Raw genomic sequence first — 16491 nt, forward strand, 5'->3', positions numbered from 1 at the left:
ATGCGGGTCATTTCAGAACCAAGGTCAGCGTCCGCACGCGCACCGCACTCTTCGTGCTGCGGTGCGGGGCGCGCGCACGCTCACGACGCCCTGGAGCGCTCCCCTCCGTGCATCGCCTTGATGGAGCGATAAACAGCCAAATGAGTTCCTGCCGCTCGCTGCATCGCGAATAATAAATACATTTCCTCTCGAATATCATTTCGTGTCGGTGACGTCTTCATTCAAGCCCGATGTATCCAAAAAATGGCAAAATTGTCTCGTTCGTTGCCATTGGGGGGACGTTCGCCAATTATGGGCATATTCATCACTGATGTATGCCATATATATGCACGTATATGTATTTTTGATTTTCAAGGTACCACAACCATATTCTTTACAGAGCGTTGCTGCTGCCGAACATGAAGTCATTGTTTGACTTGGCCGTGACTTGAACCACCGACATACCAGACACGGAATGGACGTTCTAACCACGACACCACACTATATCTAATGTCAAAGATACGCATATACATATACATACACATACATATACATACACAAACATATACATATCTATCTATAATTCCAGCAATCTCTGTGTGTCTGTCTGTCTGTCTGTCTGCGACCGCCGTTTCTCGACGACCGCCAGTCCGATCTCATTGAAACTTGCCAGGAATATTGCCGGTGCCCCGCGGATGTGCCTTTTCAAGGTTTGATATCAATCGGACGAGCGGTTCCCAAGTTACGGCCATTTATCTGTCGACCAATGACAGGACACTGTGCTATGACATCACGAAGACGTCACAAATAATGTTTATTTATTTATTTTTTGCACGATTGACGTCACAATTCTTCTTTGTTTGGTATGATGTCACAATCGACGCTGGTGACCTGAGTATGTGCCTTTTCAAGGTTTGATATTAATCGGACAAGCGGTTCCCAAGTTACGGCCATTTATCTGTCAACCAATGACAAGACACGGTGCTATGATGTCACGAATGACGTCACAATTAATGTTTATTTATTTATTGTTTTTTTCACGATTGACGTCACAATTCTTCTTCTTCTTCGTTTGGTATGACGTCACAATCGACGCTGGGGACCCGAGTATGTGCCTTTTCAAGGTTTGATATCGTTCTTCATCCGTTTCAGCTGTTTCCCAAGTGTTTCCCAAAGTTTGAAAGCTGTTTTTTCCGAAGATTTGAATTAATTGTTCAAATTATTAATTAATCCCAAGGTTTGAATTTTCCCAAGGGAAACAGCTGTTTCCCAAGGGTTTGAAAGCTGTTTTTTCCCAAGGTTTGAATTAATTGTTGTGCTTGGTAGACATTTGTGAATACATTTACAGAGAGAGGGGCGAGAGAGGGGGTGAGAGAGGGGTGGGAGAGAGGGGGCGTCACAATTCAAGAGAGGGGGTGAGAGAGAGGGGGCATCACAATTCAAGAGAGGGGGTGAGAGTGGGGGCGAGAGAGAGGACAAAAGAGAGAGGGGCGAGAATAGGGGGGAGAGAGGGGGGATGAGATAAATGTATATATGCATATATATTTCTGCACACATGTACATATACATTTTCATGTATATATATACACACATGTACATATACATGTACATATAAATGTACATTTTTATATGCGTATACATATAAATTTTCATGTACATATACATATCCATATACATTTTCATGTACCTTTACATATCTGTGCATCTCTTTTTATTTTGTGCTGTGCAAAAAAGTAGATACTGAATGCACATTTTGCATTTTTAACTGTGGCATGTCACAGGTCTGCAAGAGCTCTGCGTTGTTGTTGTTGTTGTTGTTGTTGTTGTTGTTGTTGTTGTTGTTGTGTGTCAATTTTTGGAATGTGCACCCATTGCTCGGACAGCTTCCAGACCACACACACATGGGTCGCATGACTCCACCCACCATGGCACCCACACAAAATAATATGATCACCATTTGGTTTTCTGGTGGGCTGAACACATTCGGCCCGTCGGCCTCTGCTGATTATACACTGTCCGGGTTTGGTGTGTCAGATTTTCATTGGCTTTGTTTGGGTCGAGTGTTAATCACAATGAGGGACCCCGAAAAATCTAAACATATGTCGAATAATAGTAAGGTTTAATGAATCCCGTCAAAATGCACGGTAATCAAGAGTTATGTTACCGTAAATTAATAGTAATAAAAAATAGCGTCACTAGTTTTTGAAAATCCCCCATAAAATGAGGTTAAACAATCCCTGAACGTGTGACGAATCAGCTTATTCTGATATAATCGTGGCGGAGGTTGACATGGATAAGAGGTGTCGAGTTAATGTTTTAATAGCGCAGTATTCATGCGTGTTTCCCAATCGCCCGCTACCGGATTTTGTCGCAGGTTGTGACCACAATGCAATCATTCTTGTTCTATTCCAATACAAAAGGAAACGAAATCTTTATGTTCAATGCAAAAACACCTTTATGAAAAAAAAAAGTCTTATTCAGATAATCAAATTTATACATAAATATAAATACAGGGTGTTCCAAAAACACCTGGACAAATTTGGTTGTTAATATATTTCGAACCACAAATGGCATGACGATACCCTTTGTTTTACATGATACAGAAATTCATAAAGTTTTCTTTATTTTCAAGTCTGGTGGTTTAATGTTAAAGAAAGTGGCGACTCCACAGGAGAAAGCTCAGTGCTCGAATGGTTCGTCGAGATGAGATCTGACACGTAAGTTCATCGTAATTTCCTTACAAAGTATTGAAGGAATCCACAATTGCAGACTCGTATGAGAGAGTGGTACAGGGGGTTTAAGGAGACTGGAAGATGTCAGAATCAGAAAAGTACCGGTCGACCAAGCACAAGTACAGCAGATGTTGAACGAGTAGGTGAATCATTTCAACAAAGTCCCAGAAAAATAAATTTGATGCACATCCAGAGAACTGCGACCACGAACCACCACTGTACACAGGATTTTGTATCAAAGACTGAAGCTCTATGTCTGTGAGGTGCAGATTCTGCAGGAACTCAAACCAAATGATGGACCCAAACGCAAGGCATTTGCCTTGGAAATGCTCAGTCGCAGAGAGCTTGATGAAGATTATCTGAAAAAGGTCAGGTTCACAGATAAAGCTTGCTTTCATGTTTCGAGGAAGATGGATCCATTTTTCTTTGTGGAGGATACAGTGACCAACAATTTACATGAACATGTTGGAAGGATTCGCCTTCCCACAGGTTAAAGATCTGCAACCCCATATCATTTTTTAACAGGACGGCGCTCATTCGAGCCGTCCTGAATGAAAATTTTCCAAGTCACTGTATTGGCCGAGACGGACCACCCGCCTGGCCCCCATGATCATCAGACATAACCCCCCCTTGATTTTTTTCTGTGGGGGTTTGTCAATGATGTTGTCTCAAACACTAAGGTGCCAAATGTGCAGGATCTTTGTTCGCGGATCACAGGTGCATGCACACTGGTGGACGCAAACATGCTGAGCCGAACATGGCAAGAACTCGTGTACCGCATTGATGTCCTGCGCATGACAAACGGAGCTCACATTGAAGTGTATTGATGGTGTGCACAAACTTTATGAGTTTCTGTATCATATAAACCAAAGGGTATCGTATCATTTATGGTTATATTTATATATTAACAACCAAAGTTGTCTGGGTCTTTTTGGAACACCCACACAATATATATATATATATATATATATATATATATATATATATATATATATATATATATATATATATATATACGAAGAGTATGTCCACCCTCTTCTTTCTCAGGTCAGGTCAGGTATGGGAGCATGTGCCAGAACAGCACGTCGCTGCGTCCACTTTCCGCCGGTACTCCAGGGGCCTCCGTCTGGCCATCCCCCAGGCAGATGCCAGGCCCATCCCCATCTCCTTGAGATGATGGTCAACCTGTTGCAACCATGAGGCACGTGGTCGACCCACTGGCCTCCTCCACTCATGAGACTCCCTCGCTGAGAGAATCTGGTGAGCAAGATCAGAGTCAGGAAAACGAGCCACATGTCCATACAGCTGCAACTGACGCTCACGGACTATGCAGGTAACAAATCTCATCCGAGTCTCTCTCAGCAACCACTCGTTGGACACAAAATCCGACCAGCGATAGCCAAGGATTCTCCGAAGAGACCTGGTACCAAAGGAATTAAGTCTCCGTCTCAGATCCTTGGTCAGAGTCCAAGTCTCGCACCCATAGAGCAAGACTGGAAGTACCAAGGACCTGAAGACTCGGACTTTTGTCCTCCCGCACAGGTACCGGCAGCGCCACACCCCATGATCCAGTGAATCCATGACTCCCCAGGCCCGACCCAGACGTCTATTGACCTCTGACTCGCAGCCAGCAGAGACATGAATATCACTGCCAAGGTAAGTGAATCTCTCCACGACCTCAACATCCTCACCACAAACAGACACAGACAGGACAGCAGCATCCAAGATGTCACCGAAAGCCTGGATCTTAGTTTTGACCCAAGAAACCCGTAATCCCAAAGGCTCCGACTCCTCATTCAGCACCTCGAGGGCCCCCAAGAGGATGTCTAAAGTCTCCGCAAAGATGACTGCATCATCTGCAAAGTCAAGGTCCGAGATCTTGACATTCCCAAATGACGCACCGCAACTTGATCTCTCCGACATCCTCCCTAGAATCCAGTCCATACAAGTGCTGAAAAGTGTGGGGGCAAGTACACATCCCTGACGAACTCCAGTAACAACTGGAAATAAGTCAGAGATGGTACCACCACACTTCACAGCACTCTCAGTACCAGAGTAGAGTTCAGACATCAGATCGATCAGTTTTGGTGGCACCCCACGAAGACCAAGAATCCTCCAGAGGACATCCCGATTCACTGAATCGAACGCTTTACAGAGATCAACATAGGCTGCAAGCAGCCCCTGCCGAAACTCTCGTCTGCGTTCGGTGAGGACACGAAGTGCAAGGATACGGTCAATCGTTGACCTCTTTGGTGTAAAGCCTGACTGCTCTGGACGCTGGTGCTCAAGCAGATGGTGGCGAACCCTATCGAGAATTATCCGAGCAAAGACCTTGCCCGGCACTGAGAGCAGCGTCACCCCTCGGTAGTTGTTGCAGTCTTGGCGATCACCCTTCCCTTTCCAGAGAGGGACAACAAGGCCCCTCTTCCAGTCAGTTGGGATGATGCCTGTGTTCCAGGCAGAGCACAAAACTGCATGCAACGACACGAGTGCAGCATTTCCACCAGCCTTGAGAAGTTCGGCATGGATGCCACAGATCCCTGGAGCTTTGCCCCGTTTCAACTGGTTCACCGCAGCCCGTGTTTCCACAAGCGAAGGTGGACCACAGTTGATTCGAGGGTCAGCAACAGGGATTGTAACACCCTTGACGTCCAACTCTACAGTTGGGGGATCAGCCTGGTACAACTGCTCAAAGTAACCGGCCCAGCGGGCCTTCACTTCAGACTCCTCTGTCAAGAGCCTACCTCTCTCTGCTCGAACTGTAGTGCTCCGACGGATGGGCTTGGATGAACGTAATGCGCCAATTCCCCTGTAAGCGGGACGAGAATCACCTGTCCACAAGTGATGCTCTACCCCCTCACAGATTCCTCGCACATAGGCTTCCTTGTCCACCCTCAGTGCACGTACAGTTTTACGCCTCAGCTCCCTGAACAGCTCAGCTCTGCCATTCAGCCTGGCCCTGCGACTCTGGTCAATGGTATCCAGTGTCCCTTGAGAGACAAAATTCTTCTTTGCCCTGCGGTGAGCTCCAAGGCATCCACCGGCAACATCAAGGACGGTGGTCTTGAAGGCGCTCCACAACTCTTCAGGACCCCCCAAAGCACCCAGACCCCCCAAGTGTCCACTCAGCCTGTTCGCAAACTCCTCAGCTACTCTCTCATCCCTGAGCTTGGCAACATCCAGACTCGGCTGGGATGGTACCATTCTCCAGGATTTAAGGTGCAGCTTTAGAGTTGCTACAACAAGCCTGTGGTCAGTATTGAGGAACTGAGCACTCCGGTAGACCCTGCAGTTCTGGATCATCCTCCAACGACCGTCAATGAGGACATGGTCAATCTCCTTTGCCACACCGCCAGCGTTGGAATACCAAGTCCAGCGATGAGCTTGTGGGCGCTGAAACCATGAACCAGCCACCCTAAGTCCATGACTTCTTGCAAAGTCAAGGAACTTAGTGCCATTCTGGTTCATAGTTCCTGACCCATGGGGACCAACACACACCTCATAACCGTCCCTATCAGTTCCAGTCGATGCATTGAAATCCCCCAAGACTAGAAGTGTATCTCGTCTGGGGCACTGATCAACCACAGACTCGAGTGTGGCGTAGAATGTGTCCTTCATGGTGAGATCACTCGCCTCAGTCGGAGCATAAACAGAGACCAGGGAAATGACACCTAAGGAGTGACGAATCCTTAATCTCATAATACGCTCGTTGACCGGTGTTACCTCAATTATCATTGGGGTCAGCTTATTGGACACAGCTACAGCAACTCCTTGGGTATGGTAACCATCAGAGCGACCAGACCAATAGTAGGTGTAACCACCCACCATTATCTCGCCGCAATCCGGTCTCCGAACCTCAGAGAGAGCTGCAATCCCGATGTCCAAACGCTTGAGCTCAGATGATAACAGAGACAGGTGATCATCCTCTCTTAGGGATAGGACATTCCAGGCACCCACCCGAAGGGACCGCCTCAGGTTAACCCAAGGAGACTGCCGTCTGGTGGACGACACCTCAGCACCACTCCGACACACTCTCCCGCAATCTGACCCAGGGATGTTACCCCGTGGTTTCCCTCCTATCAAAGATTGGGGGTCCCGAAGGCTTTGCCCCAATCCCGTCATCCGGTGAACTGCCCTGCGAAGGGAAGCTGCACAGGAGGTACTCCCACGGAGTGGGTTTTCAGATTTTTTTGCGTTTTTACGTTTTGCGGAATGAAGGGTTTTACGGTGGCCGAAGTGCAAATCCTGCCACCAACCTCCTAATAAGAAGTGACCCAACTGCAGGAGGACGTCCGCAGACACAGTTGGGCACTAGATATGGATGGCCGTTGGCTCACAAGGAGCTCCTCCGCCCTTTGACAGGTTTTGTTTTTAATCCTGCTGGGTGTCCATATCCAAACACCCTCCTCACCAGAAAACCTGGTGGGGGAGACGGTTTAGTCGCCGACAACCCGACCATGGAACAGGTTAGTACAGGTTTACATGGTACCTGTAGCAGGTCACAGATCGAACCTGACCTGACATCTTCTTTCTGAACCAATGAAATTCTACTAAGGACACTTTCAAATAATTTTGTTTTCAACTTGTGGAATGATGTTCCACGCTTCTTCCAAGACCTTCCAAATATCACCCCATCCAGTGAATGGGATTATTTTACTCTTTGTTTGTCAAAATAGTCCCACACAGCCTCAATGATATTGAGATCTGAGCTTTGAGATAACATCCCGAGAGGCCCATTCCATTCATTGAAGAACTCCAGCATCCTCTTTCCTTTGCAAATAAGTTTTAATTAGTGGAAATACCTGCTCCCTTAGGGAGCATTGGCAAGTCGCTCCCCCCCCCCCAATTGAATTGAGGTTTGCCCTGGGTACCACCGACATGTCTGCTAAATTTGGTGGAGATCGTGTGAAAATCATAAGTCAACTGGGGTTGGGGGGGAGTTTGTGCCCATGACCAGACTATGGTTATGACCAGCACATATGCAAAATTTGGTAGAGATCGGACCATCCCTGCTTTATTCTATGATGTTCAGATGTATGTACTTACATACATACATACATAGAATTGCCTTATTTAATACACCATAGTTGGGTAGGATTCCAGTTGAATGTTTTGGATCATTATCTTGCTGTAAGATGAAGTTTGGACCAATAAGTTTTATACCACTGGGGATAGCATTCTTCTTCTTCTTCTTCTTCTTCTTTCGGCTGCTCCCGTTAGGGGTCGCCACAGCGGATCATCCATATGATCCGCATAGTGATTTGGCACATGTTTTACGCCGGATGCTCTTTCAGACGCAACCCTGGTCGCCTCTTACGACACAGGGATATGGTACACCTATTTTAACCGGGGTATACACCGGCCCAGTACACTGGTACTCATTTTGCCGACCTCGGAAGGATGACAGGCTGAGTAAACCCCCTGGTGTATTAATTCAGTGGCCCAACGGGGCTTGAACTCAGGACCTTTTGGATCCCAAGCCGCTGACCGAACTACTGCGCCAACACCAGGCTATACCACTGGGGATAGCATGGTACATTAAAATTTGTTTGCACCTTTCTGCAGTCAATATCTATCTATAATTCCAGCAATGTGTGTGTGTGTGTGTGTGTGTGTGTGTGTGTGTGTGTGTGTGTGTGTGTGTGTGTGTGTGTGTGTGTGTGTGTGTGTGTATGTGTGGGTGTGTGTGTGTGTGTGTGTGTGTGACCGCTGTTTCTCGACAACCACTGGTTCGATCTATTTGAAACTTGCCAGGTATATTGCTGGGGACCTGAGTATGTGCCTTTTCAAGGTGTGATATTAATCGGACAAGTGCTTCCCAAGTTCTGGCCATTTATTTACCAACCAATGACAGGACACATTGCTGCGTAGGTGTGGCCGATGGGGAAGAGATCCTCAGCCGCGTTCCCCATTACAGGTTACAACGTAAGGACTTCCGGATAGTGATGACTTACTGTATTCTCACAATTTCTTATGTGCATTTATAGATAAACACAATGCCCCAATCCAGTCGTCGTTTATGAGAGCGAAGGAACGGCCTGTGTAGTTGTTTGAAAGTTTTTTTGGGGGGGGGGGGGTTATTTTTTATATATTTTTTTGTACGTACGTTTTTTTTTTTTTTAATTCTCTTCTCTTCTCTTTGTGTTTTTCCTTGCGATGACATTGCGAAAAGGCAAAATATGTTGGCACTAATTGAATAATTGGCCATTAAAACTAAATTGCGAATAATCGCAACTGCGATATGCGAACTTCCGGACAGTGAGGACTTCACTTCCGGACTTCCGGATAGTGACGACTTACTGTATTCTTTCTGGATTTTTTTCTCGATTTATCAACCTACTGTATTCTTTCTTTCTCGATTTCTGTACTTTCTCGATTTTCTTCAACACAATGCCCCAATCCAGTCGTTGTTTACGACAGCGAAGGAACGGCCTGTGGTTGTTTGAAAGTTTGTTTGTTTTTTGCACGTATGGCCACGCACATCGGGCCACGTATGTACGGGCACGTAAGAGCGAAGGAACGGCCTGTGTGGTTGTTTCTGGCACGCGGTTTGAAAGTTTTTTTTTTCATGTACGGCCACGCACATCGGTCCAAGCACTTACGGGCACGCGAGAGCGAAGGAACGGCCTGTGTGGTTGTTTCAGGCACGCGGTTTGAAAGTTTTTTTTTTCATGTAGGCCACGCACATACGGCCATGCACTAGTACCATCAATTTTCATTAACTTTGAGCAATTTTCCAACACCACTTGAGGATTATGTTCCCCCAAACTTGAATTGAACCTCCTCAATGATTAATTGTTGGCTTCAAGTAAAGCTCTTTAAATGTTTCTATTTTTCGTTGTCACACATCTCACATCTTGATTTGAGGCAAAATTACAAACTTAGATTTGTCTGTGCAAAGCACCTTTAATCATTGTTCCATAGTCCAATTATTGTGTTTTGTACATATTTTAGCCTTTTATTGTTATTCTCCCTTCTTAACGGAGGTTTTCTTACTTCAACGCATCCTTTAAGTCCTGATTTCAAAAGTGACCTTCGTACTGTTGATGGATGGACGACACTTGAACCTTTAACCAGTTCTGTTGTCAATTCAACATGCATCTTCTTTGTATTCCTTATCATCAAGTATTGCTCATCCTTGTAAGACAGCTTTTGGGTCTTCCAATTACAGATGTTTCTCTTGTTGATTGTGCTTGAGATACCACACCTTGAAAATCAAGTGATGCGAGCTATTTAACTCAATATTTCTCCTTCTTTTTGTGGAAACACAATTTTATGGTGATCTTCTCCTGAAATTTTATCCATTTTGTTTTACACAACAGTTAAACCTGACAGATCTGTATTCTGCAGCACAAAAAGTGGGCTTTTAGCTTTGTGGATGTGTACAGACTCAAAGTGGAACACCTGACGATGAGTCATCAATTTGATTGGGAAATGGGATGGGCTAGATACAACACTTCAAATTAGCTGCTCATGTATCGTTTACTTTGAGTTGTTGCGATCAAGTTTTTGAAGATGATGATCAATGTGAGTTCAAGATTGCTCAACCCCAAGGTTGATGTCTTTTCCAAACTAAGCTGTATTAATAGTGGGCAACGTTGTTACAATCGTAGAAAAAACTCGTAGAGGCTTTGAGTAAATTGTTGATACTCATAACATCCATATATTGTAATTCCTTAATGTGTCGAAGACTTTTGCACAACAGTGCAGAGATGTATAATGTTACGGGTTTTCCAGCCGGATCATGAGTGACCTCTCTCGGACCCGCTTGCTGACCTTTGACCCTGAAGCTGATGAGCTGCAGATAACTCTGCAGCAAGTCGAGTTGCTGAGCAACCACAGGCACCATCTGAAACGACCAATTATGGTTCTTGCATAGGGTTCTTGCATACAAATCCCACGATACCTTCCTGATGAATTAGTCACCCCAGATAAGGCCTGTGCTCTCGACGCTCCACCCTTCTTTATCAATTCGGTATGGCTGAGCGGAACTGAAAGTAGGACGTCGACTTGTCTGACCATGGCAAAACAGTGGGGGCAAACTCCCATCTACTAATTACATACTACGTCTAACCAATTGAGGAAAGAGACACTCGAGCAGGTTGGACTTGTTAAATAAAAATTTCAGCAGACATAAATTATTCAAATATATCATTTGTTTTTTTAAAATATTTTACGAGCAGATTATCCGGTTTCACCAGGCTGTTCAAAAGGAAGTAGTTCCCAATAGAGTGCGGAATATTTAGGGACTTTGACAGGAATGTCCTTTGACAGCATCATGGCAGGAACCCGTAGCAATTCTGTGTAATTCAAACTGTGACATCGAGTCCTCAACCCCTTTCTACTTCAAGTCTGCATCCCTTTCCCCTATCAACTCCCAGTCTGCATCCCTCCCCCCTCTCTCAACTCCCTATCCCTCCCGCCTCCCAACTCGGCATCCTTCCCAACTCCAAGTCTGCATCCCTTCCCCCTCCCTCGCATGGATTGACACACAGACTCATTACTTGGAGGGTGACATTGTGAGCCAATATGGAAGGCATCACTCTTGCTTTCAGTTTTTCATTATTTTCGTTAATTTGTTCGCCGATTACCCCCAATTATTTGGGGTATTCGGAAAATATGCGATGACATACGACAATTTGGGGGTATTCGGACTACGTGATGTCAAGAGCTTTCCCTCACCGAAGGCCATGGCACAACCCTCCAGGATTCCGCGTTCAGTAACCCTTCACTTCTGATCACGTCAATTAAATACATTAAATAAAAGGCCACTTTTGATTCGCAATCGTACCAACTCGTTTTTCACCACCTCCAACTTGCCACGGATACATTAGTAAGGAGTCTGAGGATCCATTTGAAGGAGAATTCATTCGTTTCCAAAATAATCGTTTTATTGGTGAAATAAAATGGATGAAAAGGAAATGATTTGTTTTTTTATTTTTATTTTTCCATTATTTTCCTTTAACAGCAGAATGGTTACAAACTGTAAATACTGATGAGGTTTGTTGGTGAAGTAAATTGATAGAAAGGTAATTATACGTTGACATAATTGACTGAATGGTTTGTGGTTATAGATTTTTTTTTCTAATTTCCAGAAGATGTATGAACCATCGACTCTGAGCATATACACCACATGCACAACAAAAATTAATATAGCTCAAAATTGCCTGAATATCGATATTTGTAAACCTCTGCATCCACTGTCTGGACCCAAGAGCTCTTAAAAGAGGAATCACTGAGCATTGTACGTGCTGTGATTACGATGTTCACCCCGTTCAGATGCAATCTGACAACTTACATTTATATTGTTGTGGGGCCGGGTCTCGGTGGCGAGCACGACCACGAGAGGGAGCAGTAGAGTCGGCTCCACCGAGCACACCGGAATTTAGGTCGTGACCCTCGGATAAGTCCGAAGGTACGGGTCCGTTACAGGACCATGAATCGCCAATAATTCGACCGCGTGGAGTAAGGTTAATTGCCAACTTCAATATACCGAAATACCCACGCAGTCTAACTACCGGGGAACCACACCCGAGCGGAGTTTCCAGAGCCGTGCCGGACCAAATGAACAATTTACCCTCGCTATCTCTCAATACACAGCGTGCTAAGCCAATGAAAGAAACACAGAAACGGGCTGGTACATTCAACAAAAGGGATATTTATTTATAACAATAATCGGGGAGGGGAACACAGAGCAGAGTTATCACGAATAAAGAATGTAATGTACAATGAGAAAACGAAAGCACTTACAGAAATTCTACTTGAAGACGGGCCCACACACAGACACACACCCAAAGAAATGGACCCCATCAGGTCTTTATTGAAGGTTTCCAGCTTGAGGAAAGGTGAGCTGGAGACCAGAGCGAGCTTGGATCTTCCTGCCTCGTGCGGCTCTTGACGATCCGGCTCGGGGGAATTGAACCCGCAACTCGATGCCGCTGCAAGCACCGGGTACGGAGGGCACCGTCGGGCTCCAGCACGTTCCTCCGGCACGCGATGAGACAGCAAGCACCAGCAGAGGAGACGGGCAAGCGATTCTCGTCCTGACAAACTCGCAGGCAGGCGATCCTCTCGGGACTGGCCAAAGGGAAAAAAAGGAACAACCTCCTCGCGCACACCCACTCTTCTCTTCACCCCCAACCCCCAACGCAACTCACCTCCGGATGGGCCGGTGGGTTGTCAAGCGACTCGTGACGGCCTCCCGATTGGCTGGGGCGCACGTGTGGTGCTCGCCCTCCGCTCATTTGCTGAAGGAAATGCTCTCTGCCCCTCCTCGGAGCGGAGCTTCGACCCGAATCGACGAAGGCTCCACCCACGTATATCTAATATATCCACGATCCATAACAATATATCTAATATATAAAGCTCTTTCTAACCACTGACTCACTGACTGATATTAAAGATCGGTACCTTCTGGATGATGTAGAAAGCTGAAATTTTGTTTGCCGATGGACATCGAAGTCGATACACCAGGAAAAATCACAGAACCATCAGAAAGCATCTGTAAATGAAAATATAAGTAAATGAAAATAAATAAATGAAAAACAAATCAAAATTAACTCCTGCAACCCAATCTCCCCGATAATCTCTTCGATACTTACTATCCCACAAAGAAATACTGGAATGAAAGAGGGAAGTTTAAAATTGAGATTACAACTCTGATGAACTGGACCTCTATGTTTACCCGTGAGATGACAATGGTCATTTACCTTTAGACCATCACTAATTTACTCCTCACAAATATGACAGACAGTCTGTGGTTGCCGAAATTTTCTTTTCTCTTCTTTTGTTAAGGACATTGGTTTATAGGTTTTTTCATTACCTTCGATAATCGAATAGTCTTTTTCCAGTCATTTCACAAACTCCTTTGTGGCATCTTCTTCTCTATAAAGTTCTAACCTGTTGTATTCATCACCAACAGATGATTGTATATAATAACAGAAACCACAAGGAGTATGTTTTTAGATATATATTTGTGTATGATTGATCTGGATTTGGAGAAGCAGCATCTATCTTTTCAAGGATACTTTCAAAATCAGTGTATATCACAAACATGTTTTCTAGATTTGTCAAAATCTTTGAATGATATGTTTGAACCTGCTTTTGGTAAATTGATTACGGTTGATTTATGATTACTACAATATTTTGAATGTTGGTTTAATTGTTCCTTCGTATGAAAGAAGTTGAGATATCACTTACAAGGATATGTTTTGCATTTTTTATTGATACTTGTGAAGTGGTTAATCGATACATTTTTGATGTAAGCATAATGAGAATTTTCTTCCGAACTATAACACAGAAGGTCAATGTGTGTTTAATCATTTTTATAGTTATTTGAAATTTTTTCTATTTGAGCTTTGTTTGTATCTGTTAATCCATACACATTAACTGATAGATTATTAATTTTCTCAAATTTATGAATATCTGTCAATGACATTGGAAACTTTTAAAATCTTCAACATTTATAGGCCATGAGCCAAACCCGGTAATTTTTGGCCACCAGAACCATCCAAGAGGAATAATGCTCATCATAATTTTGGCAGGGTATACATCTCTACAGTCAGAAACGATGTGAAAGCATTGCATTGGTGGTAGCCTTTTGTGTGTTATTAGCCGTTTAGTAACCCCATCCCAAAATAAACTTTTCTGAAACCGGTGTAAGACAGAAGAAGACATTCTATTTAAAACTAATGGTTCTCTCTTATTATAGGCTATATCTTCTTGAAAATTGTTAGGCACGTAGTTCATGTTATTTGCTTTTCAAAACAGTTGTAAAAACTAGCCTAGCATTTAGTGTTTGCAATTACAGGCACTGATAGTCCAGTGCTGATACATTGCAGAACATATGATTTTGTTTTCATAAAAAGTGGTACGGAAGCTTTTTGCCCATACCCTAATTAATGGATACTATGTTTAAATACCTAAATTTAAAGAAAATTTAATCATAAACTAAAATTAGAAAATAAATTTTAAGTTGGATGTACATTATAAATGTTATTGTTATTATTGTTACCCCACCCCCCAAAACGAAAAATACTGCAAATCAAGGAAAATTTGTTACTTTTAGTTTTTCTTGCATACAGGCTACAAATACATTGATAAAAACATCTTAAATGATTTGAAGTTTCATGATTTTATGTACGATTTAAATGACCAAGTCCTGTTGACCGAGGATGGAAGATGGAGAAGGAAGAACTTGTTGAACAGTTGGTGGTGTACTGGATGGATGGTCAGCCAGCACCTGATGCAGTCCTTGATTTATTGGCCTGCAATTATAAAAGGAAGTGTTCATTACCGAAATGTGTGTTTGGCAAACGGACTGAAATGCACTAATATGTGCAGACTGCCAGACTGTGAGAACCAGGCATCCATCTTTGAGTCAGATGATGAGGAAAGTTTAGATGAGGATATTGAAGAACTGGATAATGATTGTGATTTTTAAGTTCATCTTGAACATATTATATCAATTACAATCAGTGCATATGATCAGAGATTTCTTAAACTATAAATGACCCATCTTTGGTTCATAAGACAATATGTTTATCAGCAACACATTGGGACTTGGTAATGGCCTTGTTAGTGTGGAACACCACATTTGTGTTTCTATCCTGCAATTTTATGCCCGACAACAGAAGATTGTGTTTCATTTTCACCTTTGACTCATTCATCAGATTGCACATGATTAATCATCTTGCAACTGTCTTATTGGTTTATATAGGGTAATACCGGTGTTTGATACCTTCATATGTGCATGATTGAGTATCTAAATCCCTGAAATTCTGTATTTTTTGAGAAATTACAGGGAAAAAAATATTAGTCTTGTTCATGACATGGTATCATTTACCTTTGTTTGATTCTTGGAAAGTATCCTTCAATAACAACATGGAAAATATCATGACATTGACCAAATTACATAAATCCATCCAAATTAGGTATTTTTCATTTGGGGGGGGGGGTGGGGTGGGGTAACATTGTCTGCTACACTGATCTTATTATACAACACACAAACAAAATTTAGATTTTTGGATTTCTTAATAAATTTGCTAAACACCCATGTAATTATATTGTTCCAGAACTTTTATTTACTTTCCACGGTAAATGATAGACCAATACTTTTCTAAAGGCGGTATGATTTATCACACAGGAAATAGACACTGATATATGTGCCACCAATGACATACCTTTCAACCTTGGCATGTTTAGCACTTTTTTTTTATTGAGAAGCAAATGATCCTAGCAAAAGGTGATACAAATTTCAATGTTAATCTTTGACTGATAAAAAAAAATGTTGTGAAGTTGAAGTAGGATGTCTTACCTTGTACTGGCCATTTTGCACAAAAGCTTATTTAAGGGTAGGCATATAAACAGGGTGATAACACACAAAAATCTAGCACCGATGCAATGCTATCACATATTTTCTAACTTTAGGGTTGCATACCTTGCCAAAACACACTGTGAGAATTATTCCCCCCAGATGGTACCGACCAACCCTACTGGCTCATGGATGATTAGTGTATTCTCATATTTTTTATAATGAGATACTTTTTCAGGATTCCATTTTGGAGGATGTATGTGAGCAAGAACAGACCATAGAAACCATATATTATCATTCTTTCGAATATTTACAACTGCCTTTTTAAGCTTTATCTCTTTTGGTAAATCAGTGTAATAAACAGCATAAGAGGGTCTGATTTAAAGATGTGTATATCTAAAAAGATTATGTTTTAAAAAATAACGAATCCACTATTTACCACACTATCAACATCCAGTTCTTATCTTT

At 43.2% G+C, this 16491-nt stretch overlaps 1 protein-coding gene across 1 annotated transcript in view; it reads left to right on the forward strand.

Moving 5' to 3' along the window:
- The window catches only part of LOC147021166 (synaptogyrin-1-like), a 54901-nt gene that overhangs the window by 526 nt on the left and 37884 nt on the right, over positions 1 to 16491 (forward strand). The gene's annotated exons all lie outside the window — the stretch shown is intronic.

The sequence above is a fragment of the Eptatretus burgeri genome, chromosome 8 (genome assembly GCF_056783735.1).
Source record: "Eptatretus burgeri isolate ZD-2024b chromosome 8, Ebu_testis_v1, whole genome shotgun sequence".
Classification (NCBI taxonomy): Eukaryota; Metazoa; Chordata; class Myxini; order Myxiniformes; family Myxinidae; genus Eptatretus; species Eptatretus burgeri.